The sequence below is a fragment of the Dendrobium catenatum genome, unplaced genomic scaffold (genome assembly GCF_001605985.2).
Source record: "Dendrobium catenatum unplaced genomic scaffold, ASM160598v2 fragScaff_scaffold_470, whole genome shotgun sequence".
Taxonomy (NCBI): domain Eukaryota; kingdom Viridiplantae; phylum Streptophyta; class Magnoliopsida; order Asparagales; family Orchidaceae; genus Dendrobium; species Dendrobium catenatum.
The window spans coordinates 33,510-57,529 of NW_021318932.1; the positions used below are offsets into that span (position 1 = coordinate 33,510).

At 32.9% G+C, this 24,020-nt stretch overlaps 1 long non-coding RNA gene across 2 annotated transcripts; it reads right to left on the bottom strand.

Annotated features, from left to right (window-relative positions):
* Nucleotides 1-17,633: 17,633 nt before the first annotated feature.
* Nucleotides 17,634-23,607, bottom strand: LOC110103343. Of its 2 annotated transcripts, none has more exons than XR_003700565.1 (3): nt 23,038-23,607; nt 21,001-21,136; nt 17,634-17,885 (listed from the first exon to the last, which is right to left on the bottom strand). It is a non-coding gene; the product is annotated as an uncharacterized LOC110103343 (long non-coding RNA). The 2 variants fall into 2 exon arrangements; XR_002303935.2 differs by lacking the exon at nt 17,634-17,885 and adding an exon at nt 20,240-20,597.
* Between the last annotated feature and the right edge of the window lie 413 nt (nt 23,608-24,020).

A 24,020-nucleotide genomic window follows, 5' to 3' on the forward strand; every position in this document is an offset into this window, starting at 1 on the left:
TTCGATTTTCGGGTCAAAATCGAGTCAAAAACAGGTCGATCTCGGGTTTTCGGATCAAATATGAGTTTTCGTGTCACTTTCGGGTCAATTTCGGGTTGTTGGGTCAACCCGAACCTGATCCGATTTTTAAAACGGGTTGATTTGTTCAACCCGAACCCGACCCAATTCGGGTTCGGGTTGACACAAACCCGGATTTTTCCCGGTCAGGTTCGGGTCGTGTTTCGGGTCGTGTCAAAAATTGACATCCCTAGAGGAATCTTTAGCGATTCATTCAAATCTCTTCATGCAAAGCCCGAGCTCCCGTTATTTATGAGACACAAATCTTCATTGCTTGATTAATATAACACAAGTAAAAAATGGATTTCAACATGCTCTCATTCCATATTAATATAATTACTGTTATAATTGCTAACGAAGCAATTACAGTTTTACTAAAGTCCTCACATATATTTAAATTTTTTACTGTTGGCGTTTTGGCTCTTATAAAACTGAAATTTTAGCCTTCCAAATGACCAATGGTGTTCCGGCACTTTTCATTAGCCATTTGAAGATCAAGAGTGCAAATTAATTACGTGTTAAAACAAATAACAGTTCATAATTAATTATTTGGAAGATCAAAAGTATATTTCATATGAATAAAAGTATAATTATTAATCAATTATAATTAAAATAATTGAAATGACTGTTGGAGTGTTGACTCTTATAAAACTGAAATTTTAGCCTTCCAGGTGACCATTGGTGTTTCGGCTCTTTTCATTAGCCATTTGAAGATCAAGAGTGCAAATTAATTACGTGCTAAAATAAATAAAGGTTCATAATTAATTATTGGGAAGATCAAAATTATATTTCATATGAATAAAAGTACAATTATTAATCAATTATAATTAAAATAATTGAAATGAAAGGTTATGATTTAATTTGAGTGATTAAAATGAAAGGTTAGGATTGTATTTGAGTGGAATCCCAAGCCACTTTTTATATAGTAGTATATGTATATATATCAAAATTAGTATTTCTCTGATTAATAAATAATTTGAAATTTTTTACAAATTAATTATGACTAGTGCTTATCTTTTTTTGCTATCTATGATGATCAATATGAAAGAGAAAGTCAAGCGTCATAATAATAATTATTAGCCACAAGCAGCTCAGAAAGGTACAAATATATATTTTTGAATTCTGCAAGCTTCTATGTCCAAAAACATGGGGGGTAACTGATACGTAATAAAAAATCATCTTGATCAGTCACGAATCTCAATGCAAATATGAATTGGAGGCTCCAAAAAATTAATTTTGACACAATCCTAATTGCTACTTCAACAAGCTTAGAGTCAAAATGAACATCCTGGCGATATGAACCCAATGACACAAAAATCAAGCTAATCTAAGTCCAAATGTGCCCATATGAAAGGTCCAAAGCATATTTTGAGAGTTCAAAGCATTAATTAGATAACCAAATAATCATCGAACACAACATGCTTATAGTTAAACCGAGTGGCTAGATGAGATGAATCTAACGAGCCGAATACAATCAAATTCTGACATCATTAAGGCACTTAATTGTTCAATCAATGCTCCACAATCAAGGGGATCAATATGAGACATCCATTGAAACACTATATATTATATATTATATATATATATATATATATATATATATTAAATCAGATATTTTTAAAAACTAATTAGTATACGAACAGAATTATCCGCTTGTCAAGCACTTAGGCATCCAAATCCGTAGATTCAAATGAATTTTACTGATCTAGATTCATCTCAAAGCCACCTGTATGTTGAAAGTTTTGAAATGTATGAAGAATGCTTCAGAGAATGAATAAATATCATATCAAATATGTTGGTTATCAAATAATTCATCAAAAAACCAACACTTTTCATAATTAAAATTTACGATAAGCTCCTTCTTCTTATTTAATCTTTAGGTATGCTCCATCAAATAAAAAAAACCTCTAACACCTTCATTTTGTATAATATGGCCGACGTCAACCCATTTGGACAGTCTGACACAGAAATCACTGGAAAATATGTATATGAAAAATGCAGGATATAAAATTACAATTATACAATTTCTTAAATTGGACATAAAAGATCATAAAAATAAAGAAAAAATTTACAATAATTTTCAGGACAATTTTTAATAAATTTATATGAAATAAAAAAGTAAGACATAAAACTGCAATACTTTGATCTGTTGAATGGTTCGTAAAATATAAAATAAATTAGACATGAAATCAAATACGCATGCATCATCATTAAGGACATTTTGGAGATGCTTCTAAAATCATTCAATCTAAAATTTTTTGCCTACTCTATTTAAGGATGTAAATGAGTTTATTAAAAAATGCAATTAATGTCAAATAGCAAGAAATATTTCAAACATAAATAAAATGCCTTTAAACTATATTCTATAAATAGAAATATTTGATGTTTGGGGATTGTATTTTATTGGACCTTTGATGTCAACCTATGGAAATCAATATATTCTTATTGTTGTGGATTATGTGTCAAAGTGGATTGAAGGTATTGCAACCTCTAAAACTGATGCTCAAAGTAAGATCAAGATTTTAATGAAAATTATTTTCTCTAGATTTGGAGAGCCAAGAGTTTTAATCAGTGATCCAGAAAGTCATTTTTGTTAAAAAAAAAAAAATTAAATAGTCTTAAAGAAATATGGGATTTATCCTAGAGTAACAACTTCTTACCATCCCCAAACTAGTGATCATGCTGAGATTAGCAATAGGAAGATTAAACGAATCCTGACAAAAAAAAAAAAAATAGTTCAAATAAAAAATATTGGGCAATTAAGTTAGATGATGCATTATGAGCCTATAGTACTGCTTATAAGACTCATACTTATATGACTCCCAATAAATTCTTTATTTTATTTTTGGAAAGGCTTGTCATGTTCTTGTGAAATTGGAACACAGAGTACTTTGGGCAATTAAATAAATGAATTTTTAATTTTAAAAATTTTAAAGAGAAAAGATTAATGCAATTGAGTGAATTAGAAGAAATCAGAAATAAAGCTTATGAAAATGAAATGATTTATAAAAAAAAAGTTAAAAAATAACATAATAAAAAGCTTCTTATGAAAGAATTCACATCTAGATAGGATGTTTTACTTTTAAATTCTAGATTTAAGTTATTCCCAAAAAAATTAAAAATATTGATGATCAGGACCATTCATTGTTGTAAGAATATTTCCTTATAGAACTGTAGAAATTAAGGATAAGAAAAGTTTACATATTTTTAAAGTAAATGGACATAGACTAAAACCTTATTTAGGTGGAGATATTGATCGATTACAAAATTTAACTAAATTGGTTCATCCATAAACTTATCACTTATGGGAGGCAACCCGCTTGTGATAACTTGTATGATATCCTAGTGCACTAGTTATCTTATAACCTGTATTATATTCATATTATGTTATGTTTTATGTGTCTTTTATCTTTCATATAAAATCATGTATAATGTTAATTGTTGTTTGTATTTTTATTTATATTTTATTATAAATTTTCTAATGCTTACAATTATTTTTATTATCTTGCATTAATCTCTTGCATTCTGATTATTTAATTAATCCTAGTAAAAAGATAATTAAAAATTATATAAAATTAGGGTAATAATAAAACCCTAGTTCATAGTTCAAATGAATAATGTTTATACTTCATAAAGTTAAAAAAATTAATAATTAACTAACTTAATTCATTTAAGTTATTATTTTAATTAAAATTTAAAGTTATATCTTTATACATTAATTTTTGAAATGAAGATAAATAATTATGATTAAAGATTATAATTGAAAATCATAAGCAACTTAATTTGAATTTGTAATCTTATTAAATCCTTACATAAAAGGGTTATAAAAAAATGATATTAAAAATCATTAACTATACACTACATATAATAAAAAAAATAACTATGAAGATAGTTCTAAAAAGTAAAAGAAAAGAAATAGAAGAAAAAGAAAAAAAAAGTAAATTCAAAAAGTTGGTACCAATTAAAAATTTGATTATAATCTTATACTTAAATACATAAAGGAAAAAAAATAAGAAAACTAGTATAAATAATTGTGAACTAAAAAAAGTTTCAATTTTACTACTAACATATCAGATCATTAAGCTATATTATTCAGTTCAAAATTCTAAATTTATTGGATATGATCGAGATATTGATTAGGGAGATGTTAGAGGTAGAGATATTCGACCAAGTATGAGTCCATTTTTTATTCTAGTGCTATTAGTGAAAAAGAAATATAACACTTGGAGGTTATACATGGACTATAGGGCATTAAACAATGAGACCATGATAGGCAAGTTTCATATTGTAGTAATTGATGAGTTGTTGGATGAGCTTTATAGAGCAGTGCTTTTCTTGAAGATTGATCTGAAGTTAAGGTACCATCATATATATATATATATATATATATAAGGCCTGAGGTTTTGAGCAAGATGGTATTTTAGACTTGTGAGGAATATTTTGATTTTTTAGTGATGCATTTTAGCCTCACTAATGCTTTAAATACTTTTTGATCTTTGATGAACAAGGTTTTCTAGCTATATATATGGAGGTTTATTCCAGTCTTCCTTGATGATATTTTAATTTATAGCAGGACTGAGGAGGAGCCCTTAGAACACTTGGGATTGGTGTTATCCACTGTGCAACCACTACTTGTTCGCTAATCTAAAGAAGTGCTTATTTTCCTAGACTAAAGTGGAGTATTTGGGGCACGTGGTATCAAATGGAGTAATAGCTGACCAAACCAAAATTGAGGCCATGCTGAGGTGCCCAATACCCAAGAGCTTGAGAGAGTTGAGAGGATTTTTTGGATTACAATTTATTACAAAAAGTTTGTGAAGGGATACAATTCAATACACTACAGCAAAATTAAAACGCGATTACCGACGGAATTTCCGGCGGATCGTTTTGCGCCAGTACAAAACTGCGCATGCTGTGACGGAAATTTTATGACGTCTTTTACGGGGCCTTAGACGTCGGAAAGTTTCTGACGTCACATGCGCCGGGAAGTACGTCGGAGAAAACCAACATTTTAGTGGTCCCGGCGCACGTTACGGTGGAAAAATAGCTGGCGCATTTACCGGCGGATAATGCGCCAGTCTTTTTAATTTCAACAACTTATTACTGGTGCATGCGGCGCTAGACAGGTTTCCAGCGTTTTGGACACCAAAAAATTCGCCGGCGAAAGCCCTATTTTCGAACCCGAGCCCCTCTGGCCGCTCATTTCTTTCGTGGCTTTCTCTCACATCGCTGCTGTTTCGCTCGTCGCCCTCCGTCACTCGCTGTAGATCGAGGTCGCCGACGGTCACCGGACGTCGCCGACAGTCACCGCACATCGACGGCGGTCATAGCACTCCTCACCGAAGAGAGCTCCAGTTCCGACCGCTAGTATTCGCGGTCCGCCTCCCGTCGTTTACCTGTTGATTGTAAGGTTTTTTATTTCATTTAATTTGTTTGGATTCATGTTGAGTTAGTTTATTATGGAAGCTATACATTTTTTGAGAGTTTTGATGGATAAATATAGAGAAAGGAGGATCTACATATGTTGTGTTTAAACACAATGCATGTGCTTTGAGTAAATATTTTCTATTTCAGTTGGATTATATCAAGGATCATAGCCCATAACTTTTTTGTTTTAGTAATGGATTTTCTTATGAGACATTTGCAAGAGGATGTGCCCTAATGTATGCTAGTTTTTTGCTTATGATATTCTTCTTGTTGATAAAGCTAGAGAGGGAGTACACGAAAAACTTGAATTAGGGAGGTCAATCTTAAAGTCTAAGAGTTTTTGTTTAAGTAGATCTAAAATCAAATATATAAAGTATAATTTTAGTAGTAATAGATTTAGTGGTGGGATTGTGACTTTGAGCGATCAAGTCATTAAAATGAGTGCACATTTTAGATATCTTGGTTCTATTGTTCAAAGTAATGGTTAAATATATTGAGATTTTATTAGTAGAATTTAATATGTAAGTTAAAGTGGAGGAATGCTTCAGGCCTATTGCATGTGTGATAGAAAAGTATCCCTCAAACTTAAGGGAAAATTGTATAAGATAATGGTCAGACCTATAATATTTTATGGAGTAGAATGTTGGCTATTAAAAAAAAGCATAAAATTAAGTAAAGTATTGCAGAGATGAGGATGCTCATGTGGATGAGTGCCCTTACTCTTAGAGACAATATAAAATGAGTATATATGTGAAAAGATTGTAGTAGCTCCAGTGGTAGATAATTTTAGAGAGAGTCGCCTTAGATGATTTGGTCATATAAAACATTAGTCTTCAGATGACTCAATGAGATGTATTAGATTTGGCTTATGTTAAGAAAGGTATAAGTAGACCTATGATAACTCTGGATGAGGGGCTTTACCCTTTGAGATAGTATACAAATTGATCATAATTTTCTACAAGCACCCTATCTTTTTACATCTCTATATAATCAGTTTTAGATCTACTTAAGCGCGATAATCCATTATATATTTGATCTTATATGTAGGTTATGGATATTAGAAATCAAAGAAGTTTGATGTATAATTGATTATCTCAAGGTCGAAAGACATTAACAGACGAATTCATTAATGGGGTGAACATTTTCATTCAGTAAGCGAAACAACTACCCAGCTTTATATCAGAAGGAAAGTTTCGATGTCCATGTTCTAAACACAAAAATTTAGTGCACCTAACACCAGATGAAGTAACTGTTGATCTATTCGCAGAGGATTCATGCAACAGTATTAGTATTGGACTTCTCATGGTGAGTACGAGCCACAATTTGATTATCAATGCGGTCCTTCTACAAGTAGTAATATAGCTGAGGCTGAAAATATCCGACCAAATCTTGAGGAATTAGTTTATGATGCAATTGGAATACAAATTAAACAAAATACATAAGAGTTATCGAATACTAAGGCATAAATTTTTTTATGATTTATTGCATGCTACACAACAATCAATCTGGAAATGGTGCACCACTCACTCAGAGTTATCTGTTACTGTGAAGATGTTAAGCATCAAGGCAAAATATAATGTTGCTCGTTAATATTTTAATCAATTTATTGGGCTACTTAAGGAAATCAATCCGACAGATAATTTAATTCCTACAAATCTATATCGGACAAAGAAGTTAGTTTCCAAACTTGGTTTGACGTGCACAAAGATAGATTGTTGTGTCAATAGATGCATGTTATACTTTAAAGAAGATATCTCAGAGATTGCATGCCGTCATTGCAATGCACCAAGACTTAAACCAAAATCTATAAATAGAAGAAAGTAGAAGGATGTGCCTGTTAGTAGGATGTTCTACTTTCCAATAATTCCGAGACTACAACGGCTATATGCATCCATGAGATCAGGCAGAGAACCTTAATCGATTGCTGAAGTGGACCTTTCTCGAACCTCCAAGAATAAGGGATGATGATCAGAGAGGATAACTTGGATCCTTGCTTGGAGCAACCTTTGTGAAACCCCTTACAAACTCCCCATCACAAGATCCTCTCTCTCCCTCTCCTCTAAACTCTCTCAAGTCAAGATAGAAGCAAAAGATATTTCTTGGGTAGAGCAAGTGGTCTTAAATAGAAGAGATTCGGAATAACTCTTTATTTAAACAAACCAACTTTATCATCCAGGACGATAAAGATTTCATCTTGGACAATCAGCATAAATTTAACTCAATCAGTCCGGATGGTTTGGGATGATTATAAGGTTTTTTGTTTATATCATCCAGGATGATAATATATCGGCCTATATGATTAATACAAATCGAAGAATATCATCCAGACAATCACACTAAATGGGTGTATGGATAATGGAAAAATATCTTGATCGTCTAGGCCGATCCCACGATCATCCCAGTCGATTAGTTCAAATATGTGCAAATCATTCAGAGCATCGCCCTTAATAGAAGATGTCTGATGTTTGATCGTCTAGGAGCAACAAAGGTTTTTGAACTGATCATCCTGACCAATCTTGCGATCGTCCAGGATGATATGATCGAATCAATCAAACCTTAATTACTTTCCTTAATTACAAGATTAATTTAGGCATAATTATATTGCATCGTCCAGGATGATGTATTGGATGATGTCCAAAAATAAATAATACCTAAACAGATCTGACGATTGATTCTTTTTTATTTGAGCCTATCATCCCAGCCAATACAAAGATCATCCAGGATGATGTGCTTAATGACAGCTACCTTAACCAGGATGCCCTAATTAAGGTTTATGTTTTTAGCTGATCATCTAGGCTGATATTTTAATCATCCAGGATGATGTGAGTAAAAATACATACTCTAAATTAGACAGAAAAATTTTTGCTAAGTGTCTGTGTGCAAGGTTACTTAGCATCAGGACCCACATCATTTATAATAGACTCAATAAAATGAAAAGTTTTACAAACTGACTTAGACCTAGTCTACACTAATCTTGAGCTGGTTCAAATTGTAGTTTAATCTTGTGGACCTGAAATGTTAGTAGTCAAGGAAGTCGTAGAGAAACATAAGTGTTTGCTATCATCAAAATCATATTCCTTGAAAATATATTTGCAACAAGGTTGACCTAGGGCATAGGGACTGGCCCAATGGGTTGGGTCTGACCCATTGAGTCCAGGGGAGGTAAAAATTGAGCAAAAGAGAGGTCAACAAACAGACCCCCAATAAGAGATGTGAACAAACTACGGAATCGCTCGTGTTGGCGTTGACTGAGTGTGACAAGAAAAGTAGAGTAAAGAACACAAGTAAAAAGTCACTAACAAGGTGGAAGAAAGTGAGGAGCTCTTCTCCTGGCCTTACCCTATAGCAAGGGAATAGCCTAAAGAAGAGCAAAGAGAACTAGTGAGGACCATCAAAAGGTGAAAGAGTATGGAGTTCCTCTCCTGGCCTTATCCTGTAATGAGGGCAGAGCTGAAGAGAGAACCAAGAGTAAAATAGTAAAGTAAATCGACTACCTGCCTAATCATATCGAAATAGTAGAAGAGATGGTGAAGGGGTCTCATCTCCTCCTGATCCTTTCAGAACAATGGATTGGGGTGACTCAATATTTATGTCACCATATTAAAATAGCAAATAAATGAGTCATGAAATTTGATGCCTGCTTGATCACAACAGGACACTCAGGGTAAAAGATGTTGAGGAATACCTTCTAAATGCTATGTCAGGCTCTCTGAACCAGGTAAGTAAAACTAATTACCTGCCTGATCATATCAAAATAGTAGGGTAGAAGGTGAAAAGGTCCCGTCTCCTCCTGATTCTTTCATAACAGTGAATTGGGGTGACTCAATACTTCTGCCTAACCTCAGCAAAAGTAAATAAGCCACAAAATTAGAAGCCTGCCTAGTCTTTAACAATGGCATTGAATTTCAATATTTTTTCCTGACCTCAGCAAAATCCCATAATTGCTTAATCAAATAAATATAATTAATTGGTTAAATTTATAAAACTCATAATTAAATAAAGAGAAATATAAAAGTACAAACTCAAAGGCATGGAATTGCAAATTAAATATAATATTTATTAAAATTACAAACATTCAAGATCTTGAATAAAATTGAAAGTCAAACATTGATTTAAACTTAATTAATAATAATAATAATAATAATAAAATAATAAAGTATTTAATTATTAAAAGTTTAGTATATAAACAACTTAATGAACTAAAATCATAACAAAAATAATAGCAAAAACTAAAAAAATATAAATAAGAGTATATAAAATGAAAACCTGAGCATGTATGGCTAATGGTCCAAAGATGGGTGAAACAAAACCTATGGCTTCGGTGTAAACAATGATAGTTGCCACTTAACCTAAATAATTAGTAATAAATCATTAATAAAATGAAGCTTTCATACTTATGTTTGATTTTAATTGTAGGACATAAGTGTATTAAATTCATAAAGCTTAAGAATTTCAATGGTTAATCAAAATGAAGGACCTTAGATAATCAATAACTATTTAGCTTTCATATTTAAAATCTACTTTAAAATAAATCTTAAAATATTAAGATACTAAATATTAAACCAAAACTAAATCTCCCTTGTCTTTAAACATGCAAAATCCAATTAGATGAGAACTTCAAATAATAATAAACCAGGACATACCCAAACCAATTATCATTTACACACACTATAGATTGCTTATTGGGATAACCAACTCTAGCTTTAGATTAGACCATTGTTCTTTCATGTATTTTTTGAAATGTGAAAATTATTGGTGTGTGAATGGTTGCTATTTCTTATGGCTTATTATGTTATATTTTGTAATACTGACGCTTTGATGCTTATGATGTGCTCTGTGATGTGCATCTAGATTTTATGGTGTTGTGATGTTGTATAATCTAATGTCGTAACACTATATGAAACTTAGAATTTTATGCCTTTTAAGTATTTTTACTACATAATATAACTAAATCAATACATTTTCACTGAAAATATAACACATAAAGTAACACATTATTTGCACTTATCAAATATTAACTATATACATGGCCATTATATACATTAAATTAATAACAAGAGATATAAACATCTATGAAATGATTTAAAACATGAAAGTCTATATTAGTACTTGATATATATTTATAATATTAGCCCAAAATTAAGAGATTTTGCCAAACATGGATAATAAAAGAAGCAAACTCATATTCATTTCATTCATTTTTGAAAAAGATACAAGAGAACGAATAAGATAAATGTCATCCGAAACGATCAATGATATTCTGCACACTCCTTCCTCCAATAATAGAATTACTTACATAATACAAGCTAAGATCTCTCAATGAAAGTATCTTTCTCTTTCCTAACCTCCCTTAGACTTTAGTAATAAAAAGGAAGAAACTATAATGTACAAGAGTCCACTAAAATGATATATCTATCTACAAAAGAATTTATTAAAAATATTTATATAAGTGTAGAAATGGACTCACTCCTAAAGTGCTTGACAAGGTTGTGCCGCAGTGGAATAAAAATACTGGCACCTCAATACTATAATATTTTCTCCGCTATAATGTTGGGCTAACCTGGCATGGCTAATGGTTAAATTGGTGCATCTGTTGAATTGGTATGACTCTTCATTTTGATGACTTTTCCACCATGATACGGTAAAAGTTGAGCATGATGATGCTTGAAAGCACAATCCAACACTACAACACACTACAAAAATAATGACTTTTAGGGCACCATAAAGTGCCATAATATATATCTATTAAGGCACATGATATTTTGTGACATCAAAGAATGGTGTCACTTAGGAGGCAATTGGCATAGGGGAAAGGGCATCTTTTTGTGCCATAAAAACTAAACTTTCATGGAATATAATTTTGATGAAATAGTCTTTAAATGACATATATAAGGTGTCCTAATAGACAAGCTTTTCCAAAACCTTACGATGATATAAATTGTGAATAAATACAACAAATAATAGGTGTCATAATAAGGTAACATTCCTAATTCATTTATTTGATGGGACATGTTTAATAACAAGACATTTAAATTGCCCCACGATATATGGTTTCCCAACACTTCAATTTAATAAAATAATTATAATAAAATGGCACCATTATTTGCCTCAATATATCCTTTATCCTATGCAGACAACATTCAAACATTAATTAATTATGATGACTCATAATACTTCAATTGCAAATAACTAATCTTCAATCAAATTTCCAAAAATCTCACATATGAGAGCTTACATAACCTATTTTTCTTCAAATTAAAAAATTGTTTAATAAATCTAAAATTACAAGAACTTTTCAACTTACAAAAAAAATTGCTTCTTAATGCTTCATATATGTACATAATCAATCTATTACAATAAATTTCTTCACAAAACATCAGACAAAAATTAACAAAAAATGACCCTTATCATGAGGGGAATTTTTCAACACAATAGTAACCACATTTTGGGATCTCTTAAAAGAGCTCTAATACCACTTGAAAGTTTGTCAGGGATGTTAAGCCCTTATGAAGTACTCCCAAGGCTAACCAAGAGGGGTGTGAATTGGTATTTAAAAATTTTTTCAAACAAAATCACAAACACGGCCAAATAATCAACACAAAAATTAAAGTGCAGAAATTAAATGTAGAAAAATAATAATAAAGAACACACCAGATTTTATAGTGGTTTCGTCAACTTGACCTATATACACTCCTCGGAGCCTCTCCTCCGGGTATTGCACTAAACTGAGTGTCTCTCCTTTTGCCCCCACAACAAGGCGGATAAGCCCATACAAAAACTCCTTTCTACCGACCCTGGTGAGACAGAGGACCCAACTCCTTTTGCTTCCTCCTGAAGCAGGCAGAGAACCCAACTCCTTTAACTTCCTCCTGAAACAGGCAGAGAACCTCTATCAATTGCTGAAGTAGACCTCTCTTGAACCTTCAAGGAACCAAGGATGACGAATAGAGAAGATGATTCGGATCCTTGCTTGGAGCAACCTTTGTGAAACCTCTCATAAACTCCCCCTCATAAGTTCCTCTCTCTCTCTCTCTCTCTCTCTCTCTCTCTCTCTCTCTCTCTCTCTCTCTCCCCCCCCCCCCCCCCTTGCTCTCCCTCTCCTCTTGACTCTCTTAGGTCAGGACAATAGAAAAAGATGTTTTTCTTGAGAAAATAAGAGATCTTTTAAATAAGGGCTCAAAATTTGCTCTAATTTATAACTAATCATCAAATATTATCCAAGATGATCGATCGATCGTCCTGTACGATCAGTTCAAATTTAGCTTAATCAGCCAGGATGATTTGGGAGAGTTTGGACGATTAGAAGGTTCTTTTATTCTGATCATCCAGGATGATATATTATTGTCCTGTATAATTAGTTCAAGTCATCGAATATCATCAAGACCATCACCCTGGATGGATGTCTAGATGATGAAAAAATAACTTGATCGCTCGGGCCGATTAGTACAAAATGTTACATATCATTCAGAACATCGCCCTGGATGGATGTATGAATGATAAAAAAATTACAAGATGGTCTAGGCTGATCTCACGATCATCTGGGATGATTAGTACAAAACATTACATATCATCTAGAACATCGCCCTGGATGCATGTTTAGATAATAAAAAAATAACTGATCATCCAGGACAATTTTGATTCATCCCGGACGATTAGTTCAAATCAAACATATCGTCCAGAGCATCATTCGGGTCATCCAGGAAGAACTAAGGTTTGTTTAACTGATCGTCCCCAACGATACTCCGATCGTCTAGGATGATATGATTGAGCAATCAAACCTTAATTGATTTTCATAATTACCAGACTAATTTAAACATAATTATAGTGCATCATCCAGGACAATGTCATGGATGATATCCAAAAATAAAACATGCCCAAAAGGTTGTGGTGGCAGATTCTTTTTAATTTGATCATATCATCCCAGACGATGATAATATTGTCTAGGACGATTTGCTTAATTGTGGCTGCCTTAACAAGGATGCTCTAATTAAGGTTTATATTTTTAACTAATCGGCCATAATGATTTTGGATCATCCTGAATGATGTGATAAAAAATAGAAAACATAAAAATAAATAGAATTTTTCCTTGAGTGTTTGTATCCTGAGCTGACTTAATTTGCACTCGATCTTGTGGTCTTGAAACATTAGTAGACAAGATAGTCATAAAAAACTGAAATATTTGTTATCATTAAAATTATATTCCCTGAAATCAAATTTGCAATAATCTCCCCTTTTTGATGATGATAAATAAAAATAATTGAAGCAGTTCAATTGAAACATCACAAGGAAAAACTATATGAATCAGAAAGTTGAAATTTTACTAAAAGATTATCATAGTACAACTAACCAACATAAAAGACAAAAACTAAACAATAAAAAAATAGTACAACTACTCCCCCTTTTGACATCATAAAAAGTAGGAGGAAACTAAAAAACTACCAAACAAAATAAAGTACATCATAGAAAAAACAATACAAGAGAATAAACTATAAGTAGGTCAGTCCATGATCATTCGAAGGAGGTGGTGGTGGTGGCTGAAAAAAAAGCTCGAAAAAGTAGCAAACTGCTCCCCAAACTAGACCATATCTTGGTCGTGCCGGCGCTGCTGGTGAGCCACGTAAGAGTCAAACTGAGCAACATCCTCCACATGTTGTTGCTCCTGTGCAGAAAAGTAGGACTCGAACCGTGCCTCCCACTGGTCGAACCGCTCCACTAGCTGATCCAGCTAAGAGTGTTGGTAGAGCGGAGTAGGTGTAGGATCAGGTGTAGGAGCCACCTCCTCCTCTGGTCTCTCAGCTTCCTCATGCTCTGGGTGGAGATGAGTACTATGAAGAATATAAAAAGAGTTATTGGCGAATAAGGCAGGCTGAAAGCTCAAAGGGGCAAGATATTAAAGGTTATATTTGGATTCAAGGACATAAGCTATAATGTGTCAGAGGGAAAGGTTAGGATTCCTTTTATGTCCTGTATCCCTAATGCTTTTAAGGTGCTTAATGTAGCGGAAAATCAAATTAGTCATATTAAAATCTCGATGGGCTATAATATAGAAAGTGGTGATCGAAAGGAGTGGAGTAATATGAACACGATTACCAGCTTTCAAAATAACTGAGATACGAAGGACATGTTGGACTATCCTAACATCTTTGAGTAAGCTGTTAGACACTCCAACATGATAGAAGATAGTAGTGTTTCTAAGAAAGTGATTGGCCAAAGCCCAGTAAAAATCAGGGTCTTGAGACAAGAGGTGAAGCTTGTCTCCTGACATGGACAATTGCAGGAGCTCATGATAATCATGATACCTGATCTCAACATGATGCTTATTAACATAAGACTGAAGTGCAGTGAAGGAGGAGTTGATTTTTAGGCTAGCAAAAAATTCAAAAAGCATTTTAGATTTGAAAGGAATGGAAATTATAAGGATAAAAGTCAGAGAGGTGTGTGCAAAAAGGTCGAGAACAGGATAAGAAAGCATACATGGTTTGACAGTCCAGGATAAGGCAATCCCGGCTGTCTTGTAATGGACATAGATAGCTTGGTCGGTCACCTCACTGAAATGAGGGTCAAGGTTTGCCGTCGAGGAGCTTCCAATAGCCATACGAGATCACTAGCCACTGGTCATGAGTACAAAAAATACAGAAATAGTGGAACAAGTAACAATGGAGGAGCTTGGGTGAGAAAAACCATTTAAGAGCCACAATTTATAAAGAAACGGACCGATCGTCTAGGATGATCATAGAATCATTCAGAACAATCAGGTGAAATAATTACGACCGGGACGATTAGTCAAAAAGGCGGTTATGTCGTCCGGGATGATAAGACACAGGCGATTATCCCAAAGAGTTATGTTGGATGACCATTGAAAAAGTAGATCGTCCAGGATGATTAGGTGGATCTTCTAGGATGATCGATAATAATTGATCATACCGGCCAAATTTAAAATATGTACCAAATTTTTTTACATGGATTAGCCAGGACGAACAGGTAGATTATCTAGGACTATCACCAATAATTGAGCAAAAATTATGAAGATCGTCAAGGATGAAGAGGATCCTCTAGGATAATCACAAATAATTGAAGCAGAAGACAATCAGATCATCCAAGATGATAATGAATCATCCAGGATGATCATAAATAGAGAAGTCATATCAACCGTTAGATGGAATTTTAAGAGTGGATTGAAGGTATCGTCCAGGATGATGTGACTAAAGATCAAAAATATGGAGATGGATGGAGATGATCAGAGAAGGCCCAAAACATAAAAAAACAACAGTAAAATATAAAAAATAAAATGCAAAAAAGATAATAAAAAAACAAAAGAAACAAAAACAAAGGTTTTTTTTTAATCAAAGAATGAAAATGATAAATTCTCCACGTTATTGAATTTAAAAAATTTATAAGAATAATGAGTTAACATCGTCAAAATTCGAAAATGGTAGAATAGCCGATCCTGTTAACCCTAGCTCAGACTTCTCTCAGGGCAAATCATCTTTTGAAAACAAAAGACCTAACTCAGAAAAATTAATTGGATAAAAAAAAGAGACCAGTTCAAAACTTTGTTCTAGAAAAATATCTTATAGAATAATATACCAAAGTGATTTGTCACAATCATGAAATTCGAAATCAAGCCTTTGAAAATATCAAGTGACACATAAATTCTTCTAAGATTTAATGGTTTGAAAGAGAATGAACTTTCCTTTTATGGGCTCATTTTATGCCCCTTGTTAATCGATTAGCACACTTTATGCATCTTTTTATTTTTAAAACACTTTGTGTATCTTTCAAATTTTTTTGGTGGTCATTACTCATCTTTTCTGTTTTTTTTTTTTTGGCTTATTTTATGCCCTTGACATTTTTGCAAGCAAGATCCCTTTCGAAACTCTTAAATACTCTTAGTTATGAGTATATCATACAGATATTAGAGAAGAAAAACTCACTCTCTAATATAAGAAAGAATGAACCACAAAATAGAATCAAATTCATATGATAAATGCAATGACAAGATTATGAAATTTTGAAAGTAATATAAAGACTTTGAAAATTATATATATAAGATAGATTACTGTAGAAAGATAGAAAAGATCTCAATCGTCCAGATGTTAATTTGAAATAGACTTTTATTTAGAAAAGAAAATTATACTACTATAAGTGATTAGAGGAAGGAAAATAATCAACAGTGTTTCTCCCTTAAACTTATTTAGGGATGTCAGACATTGACTATAAATTTTCAAAAACAAAAATAAGGCATGAAATATAATTTCAGCTATGACGAAAAAGAAAAACAAAAAGATAACATCAGAGATGAAAATACTACAAAATAACAGCAAATAAAAAATCAACACTCAAAATAACTAAAAGAAATAATTGAAAATAACAACGAGCAATAGATCAGAAAATATACAAATCATATTTTATTAAGCAACAAGTTCATGCAATTATGTGTCCTCCGCTGTCCAGGTACCACATGCTCTCATGTTTGGCCTTTTATGAGAGCACCTCTACAAAATCATCAAACATCAGATTTAGGAACCTAAACAACTTTGGGTCCCTTATTATGGAAAGAAGAAAGCGATGCATATGTGTTATGTTGTGAATCATGTAATTTTGATCTCCACACCCAATGTGTACTATAGTGAACAGTACAAGTGTGTGAAATGTGTCTTAGCATGCCACATGAAAAACATCTAATACCAAGAAAAAAATTTATTAGTCTACTCGGGTTATAGTACCTCTTCCTAGGTTTCAAAACTTTTGGCTTTGGATTAGGATTGAAAAACTGTTCAGGTGTGGGTGGACTTCTATTTTCCTCAAGTGCTTTCAATTCAGCTTTAAACCTCAAGTTAGCATTTTCTAAAATGACGTTGTCAACTTTTAAATAGTACTCCCTATATTCAGAATCATCTATATATATTTTAAAATCAGTTTCAAGTGAGGTGTAGGATGCTTTCAATGAATTATGCTCAATGACCAACTCAGAATGCTTTTTATTTAATTTATCAAACTTATGAAGTAATAACATGTGATTGCTATTAAGTGTGGAGTGATCTTTAAAAATAACTTCATGCTCTTTTTGCAAATTTATAAACTCTAATTTTAAACTAGCATGCAATTTCTTAAGTTTCCTATATGATAAATGAATTTTCTCACAAACTTCAAGTAATTGTTCGTAGCTTAGTTCACATACATCTTCTTAGTTAGACTGACCAAGATGATCACTAGCCATCAAGCACAAGTTTATTGTCTCCTCCTCAGCTTCAGTCTTAGAGGAGTCAGATGTAAAAAATGCCTAGAATTCCTTTTAGAACTGCTTCTTATCCTTCCTGAACTTGGCTTACTCCTTACCCTTCTCCTTGCTTGAGTGATCCTTAAGTGTAGAACAATCAGCTTTGACATGTCCAGGCTTCCTACATTCAAAATAAATAATATCAGAAGAACTTTTAAAATTTTTGATGTCCTTACCTTTGTTCCATTTTTTATGGTGATGGTAATTGTTTCTTAGAAAGCTTTTAAATAGCCTAGTGATTAAAGCAAAAACATCACTTTCAGACTTGGAAGAATTAGTATCCATATCATTAGCCTTCAATGTCAAAGTTTTCTCCTTTTTTTGCTCACGTACATTAAGTTGTCTTTGGTTCACTTCTTGCTCATAAGCAATGAGTGACCCAAGTAAGTTATCAATATAATAAGTATCCAAATCCTTGGATTTAGTAATTACAATAATCTTATCATTAAAAGAAGAAGGCAAGCATCTCAAAATTTTGTTAACTTTTTTAGAGTTAATGAGCTCTCTTCCTAAGGCATACAATGCGGTAATAATTTAAGTAAACCTAGTATAGATGTTAGAAATCGATTCAGTAGGTTTCATACGAAAAAGTTCGTAGTCATGCAAAAAAAATATTCAACAAAGATTGCTTAATTTCATTTGTTCCTTTGTAAGTAATACCCAATCTATCCCAATTTTCTTTATCAGTAGAATAAGTTGAAACACGCATGTAATCTTTAGTTTTCAAAGTACAGAAAAATAGTTCAAGCATTTTGCATTCAGTTGCGCTAAATCCCTATCATCAAAAGTTCATTCAATAAAAGGAAGTTTAATTTTAATGCCATTAATTTCACGAGTTGGTGGTGAATATACATCCTTAACAAGCATCTACATGCGATAGTCAATCGATTGTAAAAATGTAGACATGCGAGTTTTTCAAAAATCAAAAGGAATATTATTAAACAAACATAGTTGGGTAATTGAATACCCTTATGTAGTATTACGATTACCAAAGTTAGCTTTTGATCGAAATTCAAAAAATTTCAAAAACTCTTTTTATGAATCTCACTCTGATACCACTTGAAAGTTCTTCAGGGATGTTAAGCCATTATGAACTAGTCCAAAGGCTAATCAAGAGGTGGGGGTGAATTGATATTTAAAAATTTCTCCAAAAAAATCACAAACACAACCAAACAATTACTACAAAAATTAAGGTGTATAAATTAAATGCGAAAAAATAATAAGAAAGAATACACTAGATTTTATAGTGGTTCGGTTAACTTGATCTACGTCCACTCCCCAGAGCTTCTCCTCCATGAATTACACTAAACTCAATCTCTCCTTTTGCCCCAATGACAAGGCGTAAAAGCCCATACAAAAACTCGTTTCCACCGACACTGGTGAGATAGAGAACCCAGCTCATTTTTCTTCCTCCTGAAGCAGGCAGAGAATACAACTCATTTTGCTTCCTCCTAAAGTAGGCAGAGAATCTCCATTAATTGTTGAAGTAGTCCTCTCTCAAACCTCCAAGGAACCAAGGACGACAATCAGAGAAGCTGACTCGGATCCTTGCTTGGAGCAACCTTTGTGAAATCCCTCATAAACTCCCCCTCATAAGATCCTTTCTCTCTCTCTCCCTTGCTCTCCCTCTCCTCTTGGCTCTGTCAGGTCGGGACAGTAATAAAAGATTTTTTTCTTGAGAAAATAAGAGATCTTTTAAACAAGGGATCCAAATTTTCCCTAATTTGTAACTAATCATCAAATATCATCCAGGACGATCGTTCTATCATCCTGTACGATAAGTTCAAATTTAACTCAATTAGCTAGGACGATTTGGGAGAGTCTGGATGATTAGAAGGTTCCATTATTTTGATCATCCAGGATGATATACTGATGTCTCGTACGATTAGTTCAAGTCATTGAATATCGTCCAGACCATCTCCCTTGATGGATGGATGTCTGGATGATAAAAAAGTAACTTAATCATCCAGGACGATCTTATGATCTTCCGGGCCTATTAGTACAAAATGTCACATATCATCTAGAACATCATCCTGGATGGATGTCTAGACGATGAAAAAATAACTAGATTGTCCAGGCCGATCTCACAATCGACTGGGACGATTAGTATAAAACATCACATATTGTCTAAAACATCACTTTTGATGTATATCTAGATGATGAAAAAATAACTAATCGTCCAGGATGATTTTGGATCTTCCCGAACGATTAGTTCAAATTAAACATATCATCTAGAGCATCTTTCAGTTCATCCAGGAAGAATTAAGGTTTGTTTAACTGATCATCCCGAACTATCCTGTGATCGTCTAGGATGATATGATCGAGCAATCATACCTTAATTGCTTTCCTTAATTACCAGACTAATTTAGGCATAATTGTAGTGAGTTGGACCATCTCGGACGATGTCCAAAAATAAAACATGCCTAAAAGGTTGTGGCGGCTGATTCTTTCTTATTTGATCCTATCGTCCCAGATGATGATAATATAATCTAAGATGATTTACTTAATTGCAACTGCCTTAACCAGGATGCCCTAATTAAGGTTTCTATTTTTAACTGATCGACCAGATAATTTGGAATCGACTAGGATGATGTGATCAAAAATAAAAAACATTCAAAGTAGACAGAATTTTTCCATGCGCATGTGTATCCTGAGTTGAATTGATTTGCACTCGATTTTGTGGACCTGAAATATTAGTAGACAAGGCAGTTGTAGAAAATAGAAATTTTTTCTATCATCTAAATTATATTCCCTAAAATTAGATTCGTAACATCTCTATTTCGACACTTCATTGGCATCCACTCCAGCTTGCAGCCAAAAAGCTATTTGGAATCTGAAATCATAAAATGAAGAATATGAATATGTTGATATATTTTATTCATGCAACTTCAAATAAGTTAAAAAAAAAGTGATGAACAACATAACACACTATTCCTTATTCTAGAAAGACAGCAGGATCAAACATCAAGGGAGATATAGGAGCGTACTTAATTAAGATATCAAATTGATAAACAAGCCTAAAATTTTAAGAAAATCTTAATCATTTTAATAAAGGCTTTAAATGAACAACAATGTGCTATTACTAACAAAAAAAAATCTATACAATAACAAAATCATATTGTTGCCTATGATAATTAGAGTAATTTGCCAGATCAAATCCCATGGTTTAATGAGAGATTTTGAGAAAATCTTATTTATTTTCACTTTGATTTAGGTTTAGCTAAATTAGAGTGGACCTGAACAGTGGTCTCAATGGCCTTGGTGCACTGAGGTAATAAGAAGAATTGATTCCAGTTTCTTGATCAAATGGTATCTCTCTCTCCACTTCTAGCCTTTGGCTCAGCCCCATTTCTAACTGTCGTTGCCCTTATCCTGCAAAATATTTCACTTCATCAATACTGAGTTAAAAAACATGATTGATATCTTATTTTAATGGTCACCCAACAAATTAATTCACTCACCACAGTTTGCAAATAATACGTCGAAAGTGGAAGCTAACACTTTTAATCCTTTCTTTAGTTATTTATTAGGGAGTTTAAAGGATCCAATTTATGGGTTTATAATCAACCCGATCCTTTTAATATTAGGGAGTTTAAAGGATCCAATTTATGGGTTTATAATCAACCCGATCCTTTTAATAGCTTTAAATTGTGACCAAATCAAAAATCATGAAAAAAATTTCAATCAACCAAGAAGATCCACCAGAAAATCCATAATCTACAAGCAACAAACACCAAGAAATTTCATAAACTATAAAAGGCAAACCAAAGACAACTAACAAAAAAAAAGGATCTATAAAAGAATGAGGAAACAAATCAACATATACAAACCAATAAATAACAACACATATATCATAAAATATAACCCAAAAAATAGCAATCCACATAGAACAAAACAAGGAAAGAAAGATTTCATCATTGGGTAAGGAAATGAAAGGCAATTACATCACATATGTAGTATCTCTGAGTCTCTACCTCAGCTTTTTTGACATTTTCTTCAATCAAGTCAGCAGTTTCCAAGGAACAAGAGAAGCTCGGAATAAGTTTGAACATGTTAGAAGTTTTGAAATGAAAAACTATTTATAAGAGATCAATAAAAGATGCCAACTCCATTTCGAAGAAATAAACAATGAGCCATTTGTAGTTTTATTGCAATTCTTTATTAAATTATAGTGTTCATGAATGAAAAAGCATGAGCATGGTAGATGTTTTCGCCTAAATTTAATAAATGCTAGAGCATTAAAAGGCCGGATGCAGAACTTGTATGCATTTTGGCCTAAATCTGTTCATGACATAATAAAAACATAAGATATTATTTCAAAAAAAAAATCTTCATGAATTTAAATAAGAAATACACTATTGTACCAAAACATGAAAAAATGATTCTGCACGGAAGCCGAATCCTGTCCGGATACCTAAGCCCGCGGCTCAGAACCGTGGGTCAGTATCACTAATGTGGCCCATTCTGGTTGGTATTCGGATGAAAATCATCATTCGACATCCACACATAATAATCTCTCCAAAACATGTACATGTAGAGAAGCTAATAATGCCAAAGGATCAATGAGACTACAATAACGTATCTACTACATCAGGCCAATACAACCTAGGAAAATTCAACACATAAATAAAATTTTGCATTTACTAAAACAATTTAAAATTGTATAAATAATAAACATTGAAATGCTTAGCATCATAAATATGAAATTAATATTTCCTGCAGAAGTAAGCAAAATAAAATATCAAGAAAAACATTTAAAGGCTCAAGTAAAAGACAAGGGGATCAATTTCTTATATCATTTTTATGAGCTTTTTTATTTGGATGATTAAACTAGGACATTTGAAATAATATAAATTTACAAATAAGATAAAGTTAAGCTACAGGAAGGCTTCTATGCGATAATAATGCAACAAAATTGGCTAAGCATTCCTCTCTCAATGAAAAAAGAAAATTAGTTACAAGAATGCGTCTATGGGATAAACATCAAAACTAGCTATAGGAAACTAAGTTAAATGTGTATTGGAATATCAAAAAAAAAAAAAGCACCATTAAGGCCCAATCAATGAAAAGGTTTAAGGTAGGTAAAGTACACCTAAATACCCTGGCTATAAATTATTTTTAAAATTGCACAAATTGGAACTAAAACCTCAATCTGAAGCTCAACATTAATTGTTAAATAAATATGCAAGATTCACACATCTAACGTTTGTTGGGATGAACATAATAATGATAATAATTATACCCATTCTATATAAATACAAATGTAGGCATACCTTGCACCACCAATTCCTAACAGTTTTGTCTCTCTCTACCATCTCTAGTGCAAGGCCATCAAGCCCCTTAATGTACCATCTCCTCTCTTTCAACCTATTTCTGTGCTCATTAGATTGCATAAATGAAACATAGCTTCCCTATCATTGCTCCACAAAATAAATAGCCTCTTCTTTTGCCTCAACAACAACTCCCTCATCATCCATGTTAATCACCATCACCTTCGCCTTCCACTTTCTCCTCACTCAACTTTGCCAGAAGATTCAACACTTGTCTCATCTCATTCCATCCGCATACCAAATCATAAAACCCACTCTTTGGAACAACCAACAACCGATTATCCCCTTCCTCCCAAATAATACACTTACCTCCTTTAGCTATTATCACGAACTTGAACTCCGCTGTCTTACCCCCTCACAAATGCAGAATGCGCACAGCTTAAAAGGCAACGAGAAAATTTACTTGATGCGGTCGCGATCGGGATTGAATGAATAGGGCAGTAAATTTGGAGTCATAGGCACATAGATCGCACACAACTGAATGAATAGGGCACCGAACAGACTTGAGCAAGATGAAATAATAACTAGCAGTCATCGGAACATAATGCACAATCACCTCTATTTGTGCCAAATATTTTTATGCCCTAATTTATATTTTTAAAAACAATTAAATAAAAGTGTCATAATGTAAGTGTGGTTAAAGTTTTTTTTTTTTTGTAGTGACATTTCAATGATCGATGCTCTGAAACTTATTTTTTTAAGACACCAATGTTAGGGCACTAAATTATGGGGCAATGGTGTCGAGAGGCACTGCGGCGCTGAACTTGGCTCCACTGAGGAGTTGATTTTCCTTTAAATTCTTGAGAGGTCAACATTCTAATGTCGAAAATTGGTGCTGGGGTGTTATAGATATTTGTGCTGTGGTGGTTAATTTGTGGCCGCTACGGTGCTCATTTAACACTCATGAATTTTTTCCTTCTCATAAA